At 36.3% G+C, this 22,396-nt stretch overlaps 1 long non-coding RNA gene across 3 annotated transcripts; it reads right to left on the bottom strand.

Annotated features, from left to right (window-relative positions):
• Positions 1-8,839: 8,839 nt before the first annotated feature.
• LOC102595263 (uncharacterized) lies at positions 8,840-14,321 on the bottom strand. Of its 3 annotated transcripts, none has more exons than XR_366589.2 (6): positions 14,162-14,321; positions 13,855-14,035; positions 13,403-13,788; positions 11,495-11,712; positions 11,298-11,405; positions 8,840-9,037 (listed from the first exon to the last, which is right to left on the bottom strand). It is a non-coding gene; the product is annotated as an uncharacterized lncRNA (long non-coding RNA). The 3 variants fall into 3 exon arrangements; XR_001473434.1 differs by having other exon boundaries at positions 13,403-13,434; XR_001473433.1 differs by lacking the exon at positions 13,403-13,788.
• Between the last annotated feature and the right edge of the window lie 8,075 nt (positions 14,322-22,396).

The raw sequence follows: 22,396 nt of genomic DNA, 5'->3' as shown, positions 1-22,396 counted from the left end.
GATCCACGGACACAGACCACGGACCGTGGTCTGATCTACGGTCCGTGGATGGCAACCGTGGGTTGCACCTGCAACTTCTCAAAATCTGCATTTTTGGCCTGTTTCGAATACGGGGTGTTACAGAAACAAACTTGTTTCGGGGTAAATTATTCGAGAGAAAGTTTACCCCCACTAAAGTCTAGCATATTCACTAATTTACAGCTATTTACTATCAGTTACAATTACCCATTTGTCTACATTAGCCTATAATCGAATCACATCCCAAGAACCCGTCTCAATATTTGTTACTTCGTGTTGTTTGCTGTTGTTGTAGCTGATAATTAAAACCAAAACCCCCTGTTATTTGACATTCGTGTCACCCTTTAATTTGAATTATGTTTTTCTTCGACAATGTCTATTCCTATGATTAACTTGAACATATTCAATTGATGATAATCAAAGCACATTCTAAGAGATCCATCCTTTTTTCTAACAAACAACACCGGAGCACCCCATAGCGAGATACTTGGTCGGATTAAACCCTTATCAAGCAATTCCTTTAGTTGCTCTTTCAACTCCTTTAACTAGACCAGATCCATTCTATAAGTAGGAATCGAGATAGGTTGCGTATCCGGTAAAAAGTCAATACCAAAATCTATTTCCCGCTCGGGAGGAATACTGGGTAAATCATTGGGGAAAACTTCTGGGAACTCATTCACTACCGGAACCGACTCTAGAGAAGGGGTTTCAGATTCAACATCCCTTACCCTAGTAAGATGGTAAATACACCATTTGGAGATCATCTTCCTAGCTTTAAGACAAGAGACAAATTGACCTCTAGGGATAAAATTTCCTCCCTTCCACTCTAAGATAGGCTCATTTGGGAATTGAAATCTAACCACCCGAGTCCTACAATCGATAGAGGCATAACATGCATGCAACCAATCCATACCTGAAATAACATCAAAGTCTAACATGTCTAACTCTACCAAATCCACCAAAGTAACTCTATGGGATAAGGAAACGGGACATCCCGTATAGACTCTCTTAGCCACTATCGAGTCACCAACCGGGGTAGAGACCAAAAAGGGTTCTACTAACACTTCGAGGAGTATATCAAACTTCATGGCCACAAAAGGTGTCACAAAGGAAAAAGTAGGCACCGGGATCTAACAAGGCATACACATCAATAAGAAATACTTTTAACTATACCGGTCACCACATCCGGGAAGCTCTCTTGGTCACCTCGGGATTGAAGAGAATAAAAGCGGTTTTGCTTTGGGGCATCGGAGTTTGAACCGCTTGGAGGAGCTTGTTTATCTTCTCTTCCCTTAACCTTGAGCATCAGACAATCTTTCATCTTGTGGCCAATCTTTCCACAACTAAAACACCCATCGGTGCTAACTAGGCACTTACCATCATGCTTTCTTCCACATTTTGTACAATTAGGCCTAGCCACATAAGAACCACTAATATTACCCCCTTGAGGTTTAGGGTTGGAAACCCTATCCTTGTTGACCCTTGGAGCACTAGAGGAACCTTGGTTGGAAAACCTTTGTCAAAACCTTGGCTGACCTTGTCCATCGGACCTAGCATTGGAGAAGTTCCCATCAATGGCTCTAGCTCTTTTCACCTCTCTATTCTTTTCCTTGAGTTTTGACTCCTTAATTTGTTGAGTGTATACTATAAGCCTTGATATATCCATGTCATGGTGGAGCATTTCCGTACGTCATTCTTTTTCAACCAAGTCGGACACATCCGTAAAAAATCTACTCATCTTATCCCTCAAATCTGCTACCATGGTTGGAGCATACTTGGACAATTGAGTGAAGTTAAGGGCATACTCTTTAACGCTCATACTTCCTTGACAAATATTAATGAATTCTTCCACCTTAGCTTCTCTCAACTCTCGGGGAAAGAATCTATCAAGAAATGCTAATTTGAACGATTCTTATTCAATTGGGCCCGCTCCTACGGGTCTTCACCTTCCACTGATCATACCATACTTTGAGCAACATCCTTTAGTTGGTAGGCGGCTAACTCTACCTTCTCTGGCGAATATACCCCCATAATAGAAAGAACATTATAAACCTCGTCGATGAACCTTTGAGGATCCTCTTCCACTTTGGAGCCATAAAATTTGGGAGGGTTCATTCGAGCAAAATCCCTAACCCTTGAAGCAACCAAATTCACATGAGTCACAACTTCTCTATTAGCTTGAGCTTCCAATGCTTGGCCCAACATTTGAAAAGCCGACCTAACCACTATTGACATAGCCAAAGGGTCAATCAAAGATTGAGGAGCGTGAGGAGGAGCTCCTTCATTCAGATTGTCTTCTTCCATCCTTCTAGCATTACCCCTTCGTGTATTCATATCCTGAAGACACAATAGAAGGATTAGGAAAGTGAAATCTTTTAGAGTTAAACTCTAAGGCATGACTTTAAAGTAATGAAGAAGTGAAATTTCCTAAACATCTTGTAGCCTCTCATTCATAAGTGTGGCGCACTTCACACTCATGAACAAGACTCTACTAGACGTGGCTTATGAGACATCATCCTAGAATCATTCTAAACCTTGTGCTCTGATTACCAAGTTTGTCACGACCCAGGGGTACCCCTAGATGTAACAAGGCACATAGAACCCCGAAAGGCTCCATGTAAGCCACTTAACATATCATAACATAAGCAATAGAACAATAAGAGTAAAAACACATTTCAAGTCTAAAATTTCATAAAAGCAAAGCAGATGTCTAGACTCTAAGTCTCAACATAGCCATCTATTACAATGTTCGAATGAGAAAAAGGGACACAACCCATACAACATATTCTAAAAAGAAGTACAAGAAATGAACTACTAAGAATTAACATCCGTCCTCGAGTCTTGAGGACTCACCAATAAGCTAGGAGAATAAGCAAATCCAAGCTTCTAGCCACAATGATTAGCACCTTGAGAACCAGACCCTACACTTGGAAAAAATGTAGGAAAAGTAGGTGTTAGTACAAAAATGCACTATGTATGATAGCAATGCATAAAAACATCGAAAACATGCTAAAAGGGATATTTTAGTGGCATGCATGCAATTTATTAAGTTAAAGCATAATTTTGAAGATAATGGAAAAGTAAGAGTAAGCATACACATTACATAGAGCATCATATCATAAGAGGAACAAATCATAAATACCCTCAAAGCATACTTTAAATTTAATAGACATACTAATAGACATTTAAATTTAATAGTTCATGCTACCAAGGAAATCGTTTTTTAAATTCATTTAACATTTCTCTACTAACATGCTCTGGAATTGGTTGATTAGCTAGTTCCTCCAATGCATCAATGCCGTTGTCACTAAAAATCTGTCATTATTTCATCAACGTCATTTTCTAAATTTGGTCGGTATAGGTGGACGACCATAACTCCTTCTCTCGCCATTAATCCAATCTCTAAATAGTACCGATATCTCCAAGCTATTTGATGCTAATGAATATCTATGCTCTCCAATTTGAAATCTTGCTGCACTAAAAACGCCTTCCGAAGCTACTGAAGATGCTTAAATAGCTAACACATCTCGAGCAACCGGTTGAAGTTTTTGGAAATCCCTGGCCGCGATTGCTCCACCATTCTAGAAGATCAATAGTAGTAAGTTCTGTATTTTGATTAATATATGCATCAAAATCCTTTCTATCATTATGAGAAAGTTCAAAATAACAATCTATCATATCATCAAGATCATCTTCATTATTATATCTACTCCAAGAACTTTGAGGCTCTTCATTACGTACTACATTAATTATATTGGAATTATACAAGTCATACAATTTTCTAGCTTCAATTTTATACTATCTTTAACATCTTGACAACTAGGTGTTTCATCATCTTCACTATCAATACCCAAATTAAAATATATTTTATCAACCATTCGTGATGCACCTTCATCTTTGTAATGTGGGTTTAACAAACAAGCAGTTAAATAAATTTGAGGAATAGGAATAAAATATTTTTTAAATTTTTCAATCATTTTCTTAACAGATTCTTCAAATCTTGGTTTATTTTTGAATTTATAAAATTTACTAGAAATAGCACAAATATTAGGTAAAACAGAGCAAATAGTTGGATAATAAAGTGAAGATATTTTATTTATTTTTAAATAAAAAACTTTTAAGAATTCTATAAGTTCTTTTATGTCATTCCAATCATTATCATCAAGTCTATGTGTCATATTTGAATTATGAGTATTCCAAACCATTTGTAAAGGTTTCCTATATTCATAAGCGACTTCAAGCATTTCATATAAAGAATTCCATCTAGTACACACTGATTTTGGAATATTTTTAGGTGGAAGAATAAATTCACGACAACGATTTTCAAAATCTCTACGTCTAGACTTAACTTGACATTTAAAATTAAAATGACATGCAATTTCAACTTTTATGCAACCATCATTATACATTGCTATACCATCTCTAACATTCAAATTATATATATGTGCAACATACCTAATATGAAAACAATCAATATAAATAGGGCAAAAAGACGGTTTTAGTATTTCAACAACAGTTCTATTATTAGAAGCATTATCTAAGGTGACACTACTTATTTTATCACAAATTCCATAGTTTTGTAAAACATCTATAATTGTTTGAGCTATATAACTACCGATTTTATGCATTTCACAATATTTATAACCTAAAATTCTCTTTTGCAAAGTTCAATTTTCATCAATCCAGTGTGCAGTAATAGTGAAATAATCATTACCATTTACACTATGGCCCATATCAGAAGTAATAGCTATTTTACAAGTATTATAATAAAATAAACAATGAAGATATTGAAAATGTTGAGCTTGATAATCAAAGATAGCCTTTTTAATTGTATTTCTAGTAAAACATTTAAAATGTGGATTATACACAATTTGAATACAATGAATAAAACTGAGATTTTCAGTAAAACTAAATGGCAAACCCATAACAACAATCATTTTAGCTAATTCTTCAAGATCTTTTTCTCTACTATATGACCATTGTATACTAGAGCCATAAACATTAGAAGGATTTAACTGTGTTTGGACCATATTAGAGCCCTCTACTCCTACATTTTCAGGAAGGATGATACAATTCTTTTTAGCTTCGGCTAGAGCTTTAGCATGCAAAAATTCATTTTTACAACATGACATTAAATGATTACTCAAATGTCCCTTCCCACCCTGTTTTCCTTACAATTTTATGATTCATTCTATGTTTACATTTATTACAAATAGCTTGTGTTTTATCTTCATTTTGAGTCATAAATTTGCCACACAACTGATTTTTTAGCGCGTTCTACCTTAGTCCTAGGATGCACGGGGAACGGGAGCAGGACAACGAAAGGGAGCGGGAGGGGAAAAGGGACTGGGAGTGGGAGTAGCCGTAGCTAGCTGAGTTTCATCATCATCATATTCATCAACATTATTATTAAAACTATCAATATAATCATTAACATCATCATATTCATCATCTTCAGGTAATTCCTCATCAAAATTACCAAACCTTCTTTGTGAATGTTCATGATAAGGATCTAATCCACTATTACTAGCAATATTAAAAATAGTTTCATCAACTTGCGTATAATCATCCGTATTTATTCTTAATTGAATTTTTTTTGAGTTTTAGATTTAGAAGTACTACCATTTTTTTTCTCTTGAATTTTGAGCTCCATAAATTAGTGATCGAATCAACTATGGTTGTTTTACCTTTGTCAACATTGTTTTTACCGGAATCCATATTCAAATATAAAAACTGAGTAAATTATATATAATACGAATATGTAATGCAAAGTTTTAAACAAATAAATTACTAAATAAGTAGAGACTAGAGACTAATTACTCACAAAATAAATAATTAAATGCAAACAAATAAATAACTAAATGAAAAGTGAGTTGGAACGAATGTACCAAAGGTCTACTTAAAAAAGTAGACGTGTATGACCAAAAGCCGAAAATTGAAAGTTGAATTTTGAAGCTCCAATTTCCAAAGATCAAATTCGTAATTCTAACGAGAATAAGAGATTAGAGCGGTAGAGACTAGAGAGAGTAGAAGATAATATTTTTGTGAGTGAAAAGAATGAAAGATTGGGGGTATTTATAGTTGAAAAAAAGGATGAAAATGTAGTTTTTAGAAGGTTGGGTATTAAAAAAATTTTTGCGGGTAGGGAGGTGTAAAGGGGAGTTATGGGGGTGAAAAAGCCGTTGGTGGGACCCAAAACCCGTTGCCCAACGGCTTTCAACGGCTATATAATTAAATTTTTTTTTAAAAAAATGAACCAGACCGAACTAGGACGAATCGGGATCGGAACTGGGACTAACCGGTAAATCCCGATTTCTGTCCTGTTATCCCTCCCGAACTCGCATAAAACTGGTACAAGCCGGAACCAAGACGGAACTGGTAACAGACCGGGACAGATCGGAATCGGAACCGGCACCTCCCGGTTCTGTTGCCAGACTTAGTGTCACCCCCTGATTTGAATGATGTTTCTATTCGATAAATTTTATTCTTATGACTGATTTGAACATGTTCATACTTCCCAATTGAATCTTATACACGTATCGATCCCTGTGAGATTTGACCCCAACTCATTTAGTTGAGTTATATGCTGACTAACAATCATTGACACTTAGAATTGGATGAAGTGTCCTTGAAACGTTAATCAAAATGGCACCACTGCCGGGGAGTGGTGTTGTTTGACATTCTTTTGGTGAAGTTTTATTGTGTTCTTTTTAGTCATAGTTGAATCTACTTACTTTTAGTTTTGGTTTTTGTGTTGTTATTTTAAAGTAGGGGAAATGAGTGTCAACGGAAGCAATGTTAGCAAAGTGGGCCACCAAGATGACATCGGAAACCTCAATGATGTCAATGATACGAATGTAAATGACCCAAACCTAGTGGGTGGAGTTGGTGCCATTTGCTTGCCTTTGGCTGAAGGGAACGGTGTGTTCCACATTAAAAGCACCATGTTGCAACTCTTGCAATTGAAAGGGTTGTTTGGTGGGTTGGCTAATGAGGATCCCCATGAGCATATAAGAAACTTTGTTGATGTTTGTGGGATGTTCTCCTTTAAGAACATATCTTAAGAGTCGGTCCGGTTGAGGTTGTTCCTTTAAGAACATATTGGAGCATTGTAAGGACGAATCTACTCTTGCTCAGTTGATGGTTAATCAATTTGGTAATGGTTTTTTTACCTTTTTCTGATGTTTAGCTAAAACCCCAATTCTTGGGGTGTGATTATGTGATTATTGGCTGATTTAGTTTATGGATATTGCTAATTGTTAGTTTAAATGCTATTTAGAAGTGAGTTCAATAATTAACTGTGGTTTAATATAAGAATTGTAGTTGCAAATGCAGTTCTAGCCTTATGTTCTTGGCTTGCTTGAGAGAGAGGTTTTAGATCTAACGTTTTTGACTGATGGTCAGTGGGTATTGGGTTGACCTGGGTCCAGCTCGAGAGAGTGAATCCTAAACCCAATCCCACACATTCAACTCGAGAGAGTGAATGGGCTAAGGTGTGGGCTGTTCTTATTTTGCATGCTTATTGATGTTCGAGAGAAATCAACTTGATTCTGGGTAAATTGTTCGAGAGAAAGTTTATCTCCTCTGTAACCTAGCTTACTCACTGATATTTAGCTATTTTCTAATAGTTGCAATCATCCATTTGTCTATATTAGCCTATAATCGAATCACATCCCAAGAACCTGTCTCATTATTGTTCTCTCATATTGTTTGCCACTATTTGAAGTTAATAATCAAAACCAAAACCCCCCATTTGACATTCGTGTCACCGCCTGATTTGAATGATGGTTTTATTCGATAACTTTTATTCCTATGACTGATTTGAACATGTTCATACTTCCCAATTGAATCTTATACACAAACTGCTCCCTGTGGGATTTGACCCCAACTCATTTAGTTGTGTTATATATTGACTAACGATCGTTGACACTTAGAATTGGATGAAGTGTCCTTGAAACGTTAATCAGAAAGCCTTTCAACCTTAGAATCACTATATTGGGAGAGAACTTTTCACATCATATCATATTCATGCTTGAGTGTGTATATGAGAATAACCTTTCAACAACACAACAACCAGGTCATGATCATATTCACTTTACTGTCAAAGTGTTCTTAAAGCATATACTAAACTTCATAATTCATTCATAATATCAGAGTTTCCCTTTCAAAGATCAAAGCTCATATTGAATCAACACATCTAGAATTCACTACATTAGACATGAAAATTAACATAATTACAACATTTTAGGTTTTCGCCACCCCAAAAAAGTGTTGTCTAAACCATCAAAAAGTGTAGCCTTTGATCTAAGGGCACACTTTTTGATCTTAGGCAACACTTTTTCGGGGGTGGCCTAAGCAAGCATAACCTTTGATTTAAGGCCACACTTTTCAAGTGTTGCTTTAAATGCTACGCTTCAAAAGTGTGGCCTAAACGCTACAAAGGCTACGCTTTTAGCACATCATATGGTAATACTTTTCATGACCTGACACTACATTTTTCAAGTGTGGCCACTATCATAGGCCACACTTGCAAAACATAGCATTTGCTACCTCCTCTAAAGCTACATTTGTTAAGTGTTGTGTTTTTTAAGTTATATGGCACAATTTGAGATGAATAAGCCACACAAATAAAGTTCTATGGCCACACTTTAAAAGTGTGGCAATGTTATATAGGCTATAAATATTATTTTAAAATATTTATATGCCACAATTTTATTTTTTTGCATATTTCTGATTGTCACATTATACATTACTATCTTACTTAGTTGACTCTAAGCACAAAAATTATCTAATAAATAACTTAAAAATAATAATGTGAATATATAGATTTAAAATAAATATATAAAAAGCAAACAGTCTCATATTACAATTACTAAAAAAACAATATTACAAGATGTGTACTTGTAATTAATTTCACAAAACCAAAAATAAATTTAATCACAATTGTTCAAGAAGTCTCCATCATAGTCACATGGCTCTGCATATATTTTAGCTCCTCACTTCGTTCATGCTCCAATTCCTTAGGACATTAAACCACATGTAAGGTGCAAGAATACAAATAATATTGTTAACTAGAAAAATTGTAACAAAGATACATATTTTTTCCTATACTATTTGCAGTCATCAAAAGAAAATCAATTTATAACTCAAATTAAGTGTATCAAAAAGAGAAATACCAACATTTGATTGAATTTAAGCAAAAAGTAGTGAAAGAGAACTTTAGAACATCAGCCACTAGTATAAGATGAAGTTAGAGGGAACCAAAGTGAACCATGCCAGGCTGAAGCAACCAGTGTAAACATCTAAAATTACATAAACAGAACAACCTAATATACTAAATATTTTGTATATCCATTCATTAATTAGCAGTTCCGAATTTGGGCGTGAGACTAGATATGGTTTCTCTTCTTTCTAAGTAATTTTCACATTTTCATCTGAGAGTGAGTACTAGGTGTTAATACGTTTTTACTTGGATCTAGCAAGATATGATTATACAGAAGGGGAAAAGTTGGACACAAACAAGTGCAAATATAGATCAGATTTTTTTTTTGACAGTTGAGAAATCCCTGAGGGCCTTCCAATCCCGAACATGGGTCTAAGTTCTCAGATTTCAGTAACAAACTCAACTCAATATGTAACTTTAATAGAATAAAAGAGCCCAAAACATGTCTTTACTCAAAAAGAAACGCATTGCATCATCATTGATTTTCTCATACCAACTTAAACTTCAATTCACTATGCTAAATTCTAAACATTTAGCCTTGAAAGAAATGCTTGCCAAAAATTAGATCTCATCAGCATTGTAGATTTACAACTCCACACGTAAGAGTCATTTCATTGCTGAAAGAGAAAATGGTAAGCACACCACGAACCTAACTGATTTCAAAGTCAGTACGTGGACATACCTAGTTAGAGAATGATAGAGATAAAGAATTGTTTATATAACATATCTATCAAGAATACTTAACACTTCTAGATAGCGGATACTATTGATGGTAATTGAAGATCAAAGAAGTCAACTACTCTCTTAAAGGATTCAAACCTATAGTTGACAAGTACATATCGACTGTGTACGTGAAATTCCTCTAAAAACCTACGAAATTACTTGAACACGGTTATATCAGCACATAACACATGTCATTATTTGCAGCTTTTACAAGCCAGGTTTGTACATTTGACAAGCACCAATGAATCAATTAAATGGATAGAATAATGTGGGAGATCATTAACACTGACTGCACCAAAACCAATCTAGTCTACTATTAAAACTGGGATGCCAACAAGAAGGGTCTTCTGTGAAAATTCAAACTAATAATCGTTTAGGAAAAAGGACAGGTACCATACGAAAAGAAAAAACTAGAAACCAGTAACTGACAAACTTGATTGATATTCCTCTATTATTGATGATAAACGCGAGGGAAATTATTAATTGCCTAAACAGAAAATGAAATCAATAAGCTTAGCAGTTAGAAATAAGTCTGGTACTTTTTTGTCAACAACATGTCCAGCGTAATACCACAAGTGGGGTCATAGTGTAGTAATGTTCATTGTCAATAACCCAATGTCACAAGCATTAAGACGTAGAAATCACACAACTAGTTAAACCACTAATACATCATAAAATACACACTGACATTGCTTTGAACCAACACTTGTAATCTCCATTGTGGTAAATCCAACAAATGCGTATATATATGGAGAGCTTCCAGTAATATATGCGCATTTCAAGCATCCTACTTAATTTTGGTGAAACAGATGATGTTGATTAGTATATCATTTACTTTTCCAAGAACTGAGATGATACAAAAGCCCATGTAAGTAGGTTATTTATTTAGGGTATTTACCACTCAGAATGGTGTTCCTGGTATAGAACACTACACTGGAATATCTTTAGATTTTGCACTTTTGGCTAGAGTTTTCTTCTGAATTCTCTTACGGGAAGCACTTGAACAAGTTCTTTCGACCTCTGTTTGCGCCCTATCAGTAGCACAAACTTTCTTTCTTTCCGAAATAGGACAAATAAAATAATCTATACAACATAGCATATAGGCAGAGGCATACACTACAACAAGCATTCAATCTGTTTTACCAGCAAACCTAATACATGTGACATAATCATACTAGAGAATTTCTTCAAAGTGATTGCTTCTATGGCCAGGGTATGACACTCAAAATATATAACCATTTATTGAGTTTACTACCTAAAATCCACTACAAGCACATAATTTTTGGTAGGTTATTTGACTTCACAGCCAAGAATGAATTAACAATCTAAATACCTAAGGGTCACAGTATGTAGTATATAGGATGAGACTGCCATAAGTCTGCAAGACTGCATTCCTTGTCATTTCTTCACAAAATCAAAAATCCCCCGTGTGCAGGACAGCCTATTGTAGAACAAAAACAAAGCATCCATCACAAGATAAATCAAACTAGAATTCAGAAAAAGCACATGGCAAAAAAATTTGAACCACACCTGACCATTGGGTGGCTCAAAAAGGATTATTAGGGAACCCGGGAAATGATTAGCATCAAAGCATGTGACATCGATCCCTGCTATGTTGATCTTTTAGTTGATGGGTAAAACTTGCATCATGTCCCATGGGCTTCCAATCTTCAGATTAACTAGCTTTGCCGTAATTGAGGAACAATAAATTTTTCCATGACAGAAGGACTTAGTGAGGCCTTGATAATCTACAGAGAGATATGATAACACAATTCAAAGCTGGACTGATAAGTAATTGCTGATCACATAATCATCAAACTAGATTATCATATACACCTATAAGGATGTCTCTAATTTTTTTTAATGAACATCATATCATAAAGGCAGCACCCAATCAAGTAGGTCTTAGGGATGATTAATATCTACGTGATGATATCCACATTACAAAGATGTAACATCCTTAAAAACCTCTTCATACTAAAAGATAAAAAAGTTATCAATTGACTATCATGATAAATGACGAAATCCTATGCAAAAAGGTGAATGCGACAAGTAATGCAATTTTCTAAAGAAACAGAAATTTATATGTGGTGACCATTGAGAAAACCAGCATTTATTTTAGTCCAGCATCTCCTATAACATGAAAATGGAGAATAAGCTTAAAACGAAAATGAAGATAACGCAACCTTGACAGCTTCATTTTATTGTGCGTGAAATTAAATGTTCTTCTTTATAATTGTTAAACATGTATTACTCAATCAACTGATAGTGTACCTCAAAATTTTGCAAGCAAATAGATGAAAGCTCTAAGTCTCATTACAGGGTCAAAGTCAAACCAATTCCTGCCTACTTTGGGGAATTTGGGATGCACAAAAGTTCTATTATAGAGAATAAAAATGAAGGTTCCATAACTTTTTTGAACATATACAAAATATATTTATGCCTTCTTTTAAATTGAACACAATTTTGGAAATGCCCCTACAAGCAGAGTTAAAGGAGACTGCCTTACGAGCTGATTCTATTTTCTCTGTTTCTATTTGTGCTGATTCAGGTATAAACATTTGAAAATATGGTTGTCAGAAGAGGTCTTACGATCGGTGCATCAAGTTGAACATAACCACTCTCACATGAACAAGCGCACTTCTGGAAGAAAAGAATTCCACAAGTAACAGAAAAAAATAATAATCTTATACTTCCTTCTATGTTCCCTTTTATTATCAGAAATCTCCAAGGCAAATATCGACAAAATTGGTGTGACTAGAAATATCGTTAGTTTAATGTGCACAAAGATATTAGCAATGAAGGGCAATAAGCAAACCTCTTCAGTCAAGGATTTTAACATTACAACCACAAGAATTGAAAAGAACACAACAACATGAGCAAAGAAGGTGTCCAAAATGGTAGGAATCCTAAATATTGAAGTGTTATGGCTCTTTATAAATCTCAATCAAGTTCAAGAAATAACATGACAGAAGAATATCAGGCTAATAACAATGCAAAATTTTAATAATATGTAGATAAAGACTTCAAATTCTGTAGAACCAAAGATATTCACAACCTATTGTAGGGAAATGGTCATGAAATAGATAATGAACAGTAAGAACACACTAAAACTGGACCTTGCAACCTTTCTAGTTAATCTTAGTACCACTATTTGTTTTCACAATCAGAAATTCACTTTAAAAAGGAACTTGCAATCTAAAATTTTTAGATCAATACTTAGTTATAGAAGCAACACAATACAGTTTTATGACAACAACTTCTTAATTAGATCAATCTAGAATTAATATAGAAACAACATTCTTTTGCAAAATTCTCTTTTGAATTCAGATTATATAATGACAATGACAAGAAGTTCAACTCAAGAATTCAAAATTCTAAATAGTATCAAAACTTCAAGCAACATGACAAATCATAGTTATAGTTAAGAGAACAAACCTTGAATTCCTTTGAATCTTCACATAAATAACCTGTTATAATCAATCAACACACCTTCAAACTATATACTCAATTGACATCCTCAGTTAGGTAGCCAACATGTTTATAGATATGATTACACAGGTGTATCAACAATTTGAATTCCTTACAGATCTTTCCTCCTATTAAACAAATCATACTAATTACTCCAAAAACACGAAAAAGAAGAAATTATCAACCATATGCTCCAAAAAATGCAATCATGTATTATTTTCTAGATATTCTTGATGGATTTATCAACATCCCACAAACACCCAGACCTGTATGCTTTCCTTACTAATTTAGGAGTGACCCATTTGAGGCCAGAAATGCACATTTTAGTTGATAAAGCTTTCCCACAATCGTATCTGCAGACACAAGAATATCAAAACCCTAAAGCTAAAATTTAAACTTTCGAAGATAGAATTTCTTACCTGATAAACCTTTCAATGTGATGAAGCTTTAAGACACCATATTCTCAAGTGAAGCATTGTGTTCCATTTTAGTGAGGCGTGTTCATCTGTGAGGCGTAACCTACAGCTCTTCAAGAAGAAATCATGAAATCGTGTTCTTCAACGAGTAGCTCTTTAGCTCTTCAACGTGAAATCGTGAAATCTGTGAGAATGTTTGACGGAAATCGTGTTCTTCAGACGTAGCTTGGAAAGAAAATCGTGTTCTTCAAATTGATGAAAAGTTTTTCTGATTTGGGGGAAAAGAAAGTCTTAATGCTTTATGAATTACCTGTGTTCGATCTTCAACTCTTCATTTCTTCAGCTCTTCAACTCTGTGTTTGATCTTCAACTCTTCATCTTTGTGAGAAAAGCTCTTGAGTGTGTTCTGTGAGAAAAGCTCTTACGTTTTGATTTGGGGGAATTTTTTTTAATGTTTTGTGAATTATTATTTTTTCTCAATAAAAATGGGAGGTAGAGTTAAAAATGTTGGAGGGAATATAATATTTTAGTGAAAATTTTAAGGCCACATTTGTAATGTGTTATTTTTACAATTATAAAAATAGGACACTTTAAAAGTGTTGTCATATATGTAAATATTTGTTACCAAATATGATCATATTGTAACAACTCTTATAAAGTGTAGGTTATACCATTAAATAGTACACTTTGCAAGTGTTACCAATATTATCGAAGCTAAAAGTTAAAAACTTGGGCCACACTTTAAAATCGTCCCTAAAAGTATTTTAGGCAACACTTTAAAAGCGTTGTCCAGAATTAGTGTGGCCGTAGGCCTAAAATGTTGTAGTGCATAATCTCACAATATCCTTCTTTCATCCACAAACCCACATCACAAGATCATAATTAGGAAATATAGGGATTTCATGGGTTCTTGGGATTTCAACATAAAAACTATAATAAATCATCAATCTTTTTAGAAAGGAACCCATGATTTTGGTATCAAACCCTAGCTTTTGGGGTATCTTCGAAATTGGGGTTTTGAAGGGACTCCGTGGATGAAAGCTATCCATGGATGAAGGACTACCATACCTTAGCAAAGAATTCCAATGAATTTGAGAAGAAAACTTGCTACTTTAACCCTGACTACAACTTCCTTCTTCTTGTTCCTTAAAGTTCTAGAGAGAGATTTTTTTTGGATGGGATTTGGGTCTTTCTTTTGGGATTTGGACGAATGAGTTAAAACACTTATTTAAGTGAATAAAAATCCTTATATAGGTGATCTAATTTAGCCTAAAATGACCTCACTTAGTTATTAATTAAAACTGAAAAACCCTAAAATACCCGTAAGCTTAACTGCCAAAATGCTATTCCAGGCTTGAACCACGGACCCCTGACCTACGAACCGTGTATGGAGCCACGACCCTTCCTAGTTGGGCTTGGTTCGTGTTAAGAGAATTTTGGCCCATCCATGAGACCCTCACCTACAGACCGTGGTTGAACCCACGACCCGTGCTGGTGAAATGTGGGTCGAGGTTTAGAGAGCCTCATTTACAGGCTCCCACCTATGGCCTCTTTACCCACGGGCGTGGACTGACCACGATGTATGGGTACCCTTCGTGGTACACTACCCAGGTAGTTTTCTAGGGCCTTTCTCAAGGACCCATGGTTGGTCCTTCGGGGTCATACCATAACGTTCTAACACTAAACCCCTTTATTTTAAAGTATGTGGAGTAACATTTACGACCCTAACATTTATGTTAAGATCTAGTTTAGCCTTACTTGTTTCCGGGGTGTTACATAACTTTCGTACAAAGATCCTTTTGGAATGACTTCCAAAATTGAGAAGTAAATTGGGTACCACAATCGGAAATGACAGACAAAGGAACAACATGCAATTTTACCATATCTCTCAAGTACATCTTAGCATAAACCTCCGCCGAATATGAAATCTTGACAGGAAGGAAATGAGCCGATTTCGTCATCCGATCTACTATCACCCATATAGAGTTATGTTGTCACCAGGTGCGATGTAAACAAACTATAAAGTCCATATTCAACTCTTCCCACTTCCAAGTAGGGATAGCAATGTCTTAGGACAAACCTCCCGGTCTTTGGTTCTCAACCTTCACTTGTTGACAATTAGGACACTTGGCCATAAATTCCGCTAGATTATTCTTCATCCCATTCCATTAATAGATGTAACGACCCATAAAACGAATAAGTAAAACTAGAGCCTAACTAGTGAGTATGTGAGTTTGTCATGGGGTTTGAGGTGGTTTGATGTTTTCCCGAGTCATGGTTGATGGGTTTAGGAGTCAAACATCAAGGTACGACTCCTCAAGGACCACCCTAGGGGTCATTGAGGAGGACCCTTAGTCTAACCCCTAAGACCCCAAAGAACCTTGAAAGTTGCCAAAAATTTAATGACCTACGAATGGGGTTTACGACCCGTAGGTCCATCCACGCCTTGTGGATGGCCTCTGTAGGTTAAAACCTCCAAAACCATGCCCCAACCCCAGACCACGGACCAGAAGCATGGTCCGTCAATTGAATCATGGTCCGTAAGTCTAGGCCGTCGTTTGGACCTGCAATCTCTCAAAAAATCTCGGCTAAGCCAAGGGTGGTTTGGTAAATTCCTCCCTTCGCTACTTAAGTGTTTGGACGGTTATTTTGGGTTTATTAACATATTTTAAGAGTATTAAAAACAATAAAATACTATTTTAGATTTCATTATTCAAAATTCCCCAAATCAAAACCCCTCCCTCTCCAAATATCTTCTCTCTAGAACTCCATTGAAGACCAAGAGAAGAAGAAGACTTAGGGCTTGAAGAGGAGGACTAATTGAGTGGATTTTCGTGGAATTCATCTATTAAGGTATGGTGGTTTTGATCCTTGTCTAATTTTCCATTCAAGGAGCCAACGCCAAAGTGATTTCAAAGTATGAAAAATCTAGGGTTTCACTCAATCTCATGGGTTATTTCATCAATCATTTTCAAATGAAAAATTATTATTGTATTGGTGTTTAATTGATGATTTATGATGAAAATACTCTATGAACCCATAATTCCTCTCAATTTCTAAATTGTGCCTTATGAAGTGGGTTTGTTGATCATGAATGAATGTTGATGAATTATGCCTAAATTGATTTAGATTGTTGAATTGTATCATTATACATGAATTAATTGTAGTAAATTGTTGGTGTGTTGGTGACTTTTGATCATGGCCTTGAAAGGCAAGTTATGACCTAATTACATGTTGAAGTAGAATTGTGCTAGAGATTTTGATCCACTTGAGAGGTGGAGGTGTTTAATTTCTATGTATTATGTGATGGATATACATGTGATTTCAATGATAGAATGATGATCTTGTATAGAATGTAAATGTGTTGTGATTGAAAGCATATTCTCACTTAACACTCATGAATGTTGTTGATGGAATGTGAAGAGTTTCTATAGTGTAATGTTGTATCTTGAATTGGTATGCTTAGGTGCCATCTTCTTGATAGATGAAAGCTATGTTGAATGTGATCTCTTGAATTGGTAAGCTTAGGCATCCTTTTTTTTGTATTAATGAATGTGATCTTGAATGGGTAGGCTAGGGCATCCTCATCTTGTATAATGAATGTATTTTTACTTAAGTGTCTAAATGAACATGACTTGGTAGAACTAATTTTGGTACCCTCTTTATGAATGAATGAATGTCTTGGATTGGTGGGCCTAGTGTTGGTAGCCTTTCTATAAATGAATGAATGATGAAGTATTCTAGGATAAACCTTGGATTGGAAGACCTAATGGTGGTGGCCTTTCATGAGGGGTCTAGGTGCTAATGTGAATGTAAAACCTTGGACCGGTAGACCTAATGGTGGTGGCCCTTCCTTGTGTGTGATGTTAAACCTTGAAGCGGTAGACCTAATGGTGGTGGCCTCCTTCTTGTGTGAAATGATGAACCAACAAATGGTAGACCTAATGATGGTGGTTCTTTCTAATAAAGTCAATGAGATATCCTTAATGTACCTTGAAATGGTAGGCCTATTGGTGGCCCTTTCTTGGGAAATGTACTTTGGGTCGGTAGGACTAGTGTTGGTGGCCTTCTCAAGTACAACAATGTAATGTTAATGAAACTACTATATGGGAATGAAGGCTAAGCACCGAGAGGATATGGTTAGATAAATGTTCTCCCAACGTTAGGCTAGATCTCAATGAACGTCTTTCATATCCCATAACTATGTGCCCACATAGGTCCTAGCTAATGGATCCACCTAAGATAGATGAATCGTTCTTCCTTCGGCAAGGAGACCACCTCTTTACGGTGTGGGGTTTCATGACACCGGATTCCACGTCAAGCTAACATGGTTTATGTCGGTTAAATGCTTATTCCCATCATGTGAGATGTGCATTATGGTCTCTTGAGGAGTTCTACAAAGTGTGGGTGTTAGTATGGGATGCCATCCATGCATTGCACGAGTAGGCTTTGAGAGGGTCATAGTGAGTTCTAAGTCTTAATGACTAAATGTTTGAAAGTCCTCTAAATGTATGAAAGTGTCCTAAATGAACCTAATGAGGAATGTTGGCTTAAATGCTTAAATGTAAATGATGCATGATATCCTTGGATTGTATTATGAGTTACTTCCTTGTCATGACTTGTTGTATATAAATGTGCCTTGCTTATGGTGACTTCAAAGAAGTACTTAGTGTAAGTAGTAGTATGGGATGCTACTTGCACATTGCACAAGTATGACTTAGAGTTGTCTTAGGTGATGGTCCTTATGTGATGATATGACTATTGTAATGTTATCTCTTGGTGTGAGTAGTTTTGAAGATGGAAAGATTAAATGGTAAGTTCACTTTTGGTGACCTTAATGTGGTGCCTTAGTGTGGATGGTGTTATGGGACGCTATCCATACATTGCACACGGTATAGCATGAGGGTTACTTGAGGTGAAGGTTTGAAGTGAAGGTAATGGTTTACATGGTGTTTATGTTCTAGTGTGATAAATGACTTGAATTATACCTCTTTTACACATATTCATGAAGTTTTACCAAAATGGCATAAAAGCATGACTTTCGAATCAAATTTCCTTTTTAAGCATAATTTTTGCATGTCTATCATACTTAGTACTTAATTATGGTAACCCTTTCTTCTTCTATGTTTAACTACAAGTGTAGGTTCCAGCAAGTGAGTTGCTTACCCCTAGTTGAAGCTTGTATTAGAGATTCTTCCAAGACTTGGTGTGTCCTCATTGATTAGAGGACAAGGTCTCTTATGTTTGATTTCTTCATGTAATAGACATTTAGTAGTTTTCGATTGTCAAGGGTCGTGTCCCTACTTATGTTTTGAGATTGTGTCTCAGTTGGCCATGTGAGACTTAGACTTCCGCTGTGTCTTTTGAAAGATTTTAATGAGTACTTTGAATGTTTTGAATCGTATGGTTTTAAATAAAAAGCTTTAATTTCGTACTATTTCTATTATCTATGCAATGAATGAGCTATGCGGCTTGTATAAGACCCCTTCGGGGTCAAGTACGCTGTGTCACATCTAGGGGCTAGCCTTGGGTCATGACAATAGAGTTTGCATAAATCACCGTACATCTTGGTGTCTCCGGGGGGATAGAATACTGAGAACTATGGGATTCCTCTAGGATTCATTCTCTCAAATCATCAACATTCGGAACACATAGATGACCTTGATATCTAAGCACACCATCTCCCCCTTGGGAGTAAGCCTCGACCAAAATCTTGAGCACCGCCTCTTTCAACTCAACAAAAATAGGATCAAGACCTTGCTTAGCCTTCACATCCATCACAAAGGATGATTCGGAACCATTTTGGACCATGACACCACCCTTGGTGTAACCCACTAATTGAACACCTAGACGGGCCAACCTATGAACATCTCGAACCAACTCTTTCTTTTCCTCATCTACATGAGCCACACTTCCCATCGACATTCTACTAAGAGCATCCGCTACCACATTAGCTTTACCGGTGTGATAAAGGACAATCATGTCATAATCCTTCTTCAAGAGTTCTAGTCACCTTCTTTGGAGAAGATTCAAGTCCTTTTGACTAAACACACATTGTAGACTCTTGTGATCAGTGAAAACATCAACATGAACCCCATACAAATAATGCCTCCATATCTTTAAGGCAAAAACAACCGCCGCTAACTCAAGATCATGGCTAGGATAGTTCTTCTCATGGACTTTAATTTGCCTTGAAGCATAGGCAATAACCTTACCATTTTTCAGAAGCACACATCCCAACCCAACTCTAGAGGCATCACACTACACCACAAAACCATCCGTACCTTCCGGTAAGGTAAACACCAAAGCGGAAGTAAGTCTATCTTTCAACTCTTGGAAACTTTTCTCACAAGCTTCCAACCACACAAACTTTGCCTTCTTTTGAGTCAAAGTCGTCAAAGGAGAAGCAATGGAAGAAAATCCCTCAACAAAACTTTTATAGTAACCGGCCAAACCAAAAAGCTTCTAATGTCCGAGGGAGATAGAGGTCTATGTCAACTCTTGACCGCATCCGTCTTCTTAGGATCCTCCTCAATACCCTTACTAGACACAATATGACCAAGGAAAGCTATGAATCTTAAGCAAAATTCACACTTGCTAAACTTTGCAAAAAGTTGTTGGTCCTTAAAAATTTGCAACACAATCCTCAAATGGTCAATATGCTCATTCTCACTCCTTCAATAGATCAAAATATCATCAATGAACATAATTACGAACATAACAAGGTATTGTCTAAACACCCTATTCATCAAATCCATAAATGCCGCCAGAGCATTAGTCAACCCAAACGACATTACCAAGAACTCATAATGACTATACTGAGTTCTAAAAGCCATCTTTGGAATATCAGCCCCTCTCCCCCTTAATTGGTGATAACTCGAACGAAGATCAGTCTTAGAGAAATAGCTAGCCCCTTGAAGTTGGTCAAACAAGTCAGCTATCCTTGGACTGGTAAACCTAATGGTGGTGGCCCTTCCTTGTGTGTGATGTTAAACCTTGAAGTGGTAGACCTTATGGTGGTGTCCTCCTTCTTGTGTGAAATGATGAACCTAGAAATGATAGACCTAATGATGATGGCTCTTTCTAGGAGAGTCAATGAGCTATCCTTAATGTACCTTGAAACGGTAGGCCTATTGGTGGTGGCCCTTTCTTGGGAAAAGTACTTTGGGTCGGTATGCCTAATGTTGGTGGCCCTCTTAAGTACAACTATGTAATGTTAATGAAACTACTCTATGGGAATAGAGGCTAAGCACCGAGAGGATATGGTTAGATGGAGGTTCACCCAACGTTAGACCGCATCTCAATGAACGTCTTTCATATCCCATAACTATGTGCCCACATAGGTCATAGCTGATGGATCCACCTAAGTTAGATGAACCGGTCTTCTTTTGGCCAGGAGACCACCTCTTTACGATGTGGGGTTTCATGACACCGGATTCCACGTTAAGCTAACATGGTCTATGTCGGTTAAACGCTTATTCCCATCATGTGAGATGTGCATTATGGTCTCTTGAGGAGTTCTACAAAGTGTGGGTGTTAGTATGGGATGCCATCCATGCATTGCACGAGTAGGCTTTGAGAGGGTCATAGTGAGTTCTAAGTCTTTATGACTAAATGTTTGAAAGTCCTCTAAATGCATGAATGTGTCCTAAATGAACCTAATGAAGAATGTTGGCTTAAATGCTTAAATGTAAATGATGCATGCTATCCTTGGATTGTATTATGAGTTACTTCCTTGTCATGACTTGTTGTATATAAATGTGCCTTGCTTATGGTGACTTCAAAGAAGTACTTAGTGTAAGTAGTAGTATGGGATGCTACAGTACTTAGTGTGAGTAGTAGTATGGGATGCTACTTGCACATTGCACAAGTATGACTTAGAGTTGTCTTAGGTGATGGTCCTTATGTGATGATATGACTATTGTAATGTTATCTCTTGGTATGAGTAGTTTTGAAAATGGAAAGATTAAATGGTAAGTTCACTTTTGGTGACCTTAATGTGGTGCCTTACTGTGGATGGTGGTATGGGACGCTATCCATACATTGCACACGGTATAGCATGAGGGTTACTTGAGGTGAAGGTTTGAAGTGAAGGTAATGGTTTACATGGTGTTTATGTTCTAGTGTGATAAATGACTTGAATTATGCCTCTTTTACACATATTCATGAAGTTTTACCAAAATGGCATAAAATCATGACTTTCAAATCAAATTTCCTTTTTAAGCATGATTTTTGCATGTCTATCATACTTAGTACTTAATTGTGCTAACCCATTTTTCCGTCAGATTTAGTGATTCTTGCCTGTGAGGTTGATTTTGAGGTTCCCATCATCCTTGGGAGACCATTTCTTGCCACAGGGCGTGCGTTGGTTCATATGGAAAAGGGACAGATGAAGTTCCGACTGAACAATGAAGAAGCAACTTTCAATATTTGTAGGTCCATGAAGTAGAGTGGTGAGCTTCAAACAGTATATGCTATAACTTACAGAGTGGAGAGTGGGACAGAAGTGCAAATTGAAGAGCGACTAGGTGTTGAGGCACTAGCA

The sequence above is a fragment of the Solanum tuberosum genome, unplaced genomic scaffold (genome assembly GCF_000226075.1).
Source record: "Solanum tuberosum cultivar DM 1-3 516 R44 unplaced genomic scaffold, SolTub_3.0 scf00006, whole genome shotgun sequence".
NCBI classification, from domain to species: Eukaryota; Viridiplantae; Streptophyta; class Magnoliopsida; order Solanales; family Solanaceae; genus Solanum; species Solanum tuberosum.
Note: the sequence above shows the minus strand (reverse complement) of the source record. Positions and strands in the feature narration are given on the sequence as shown.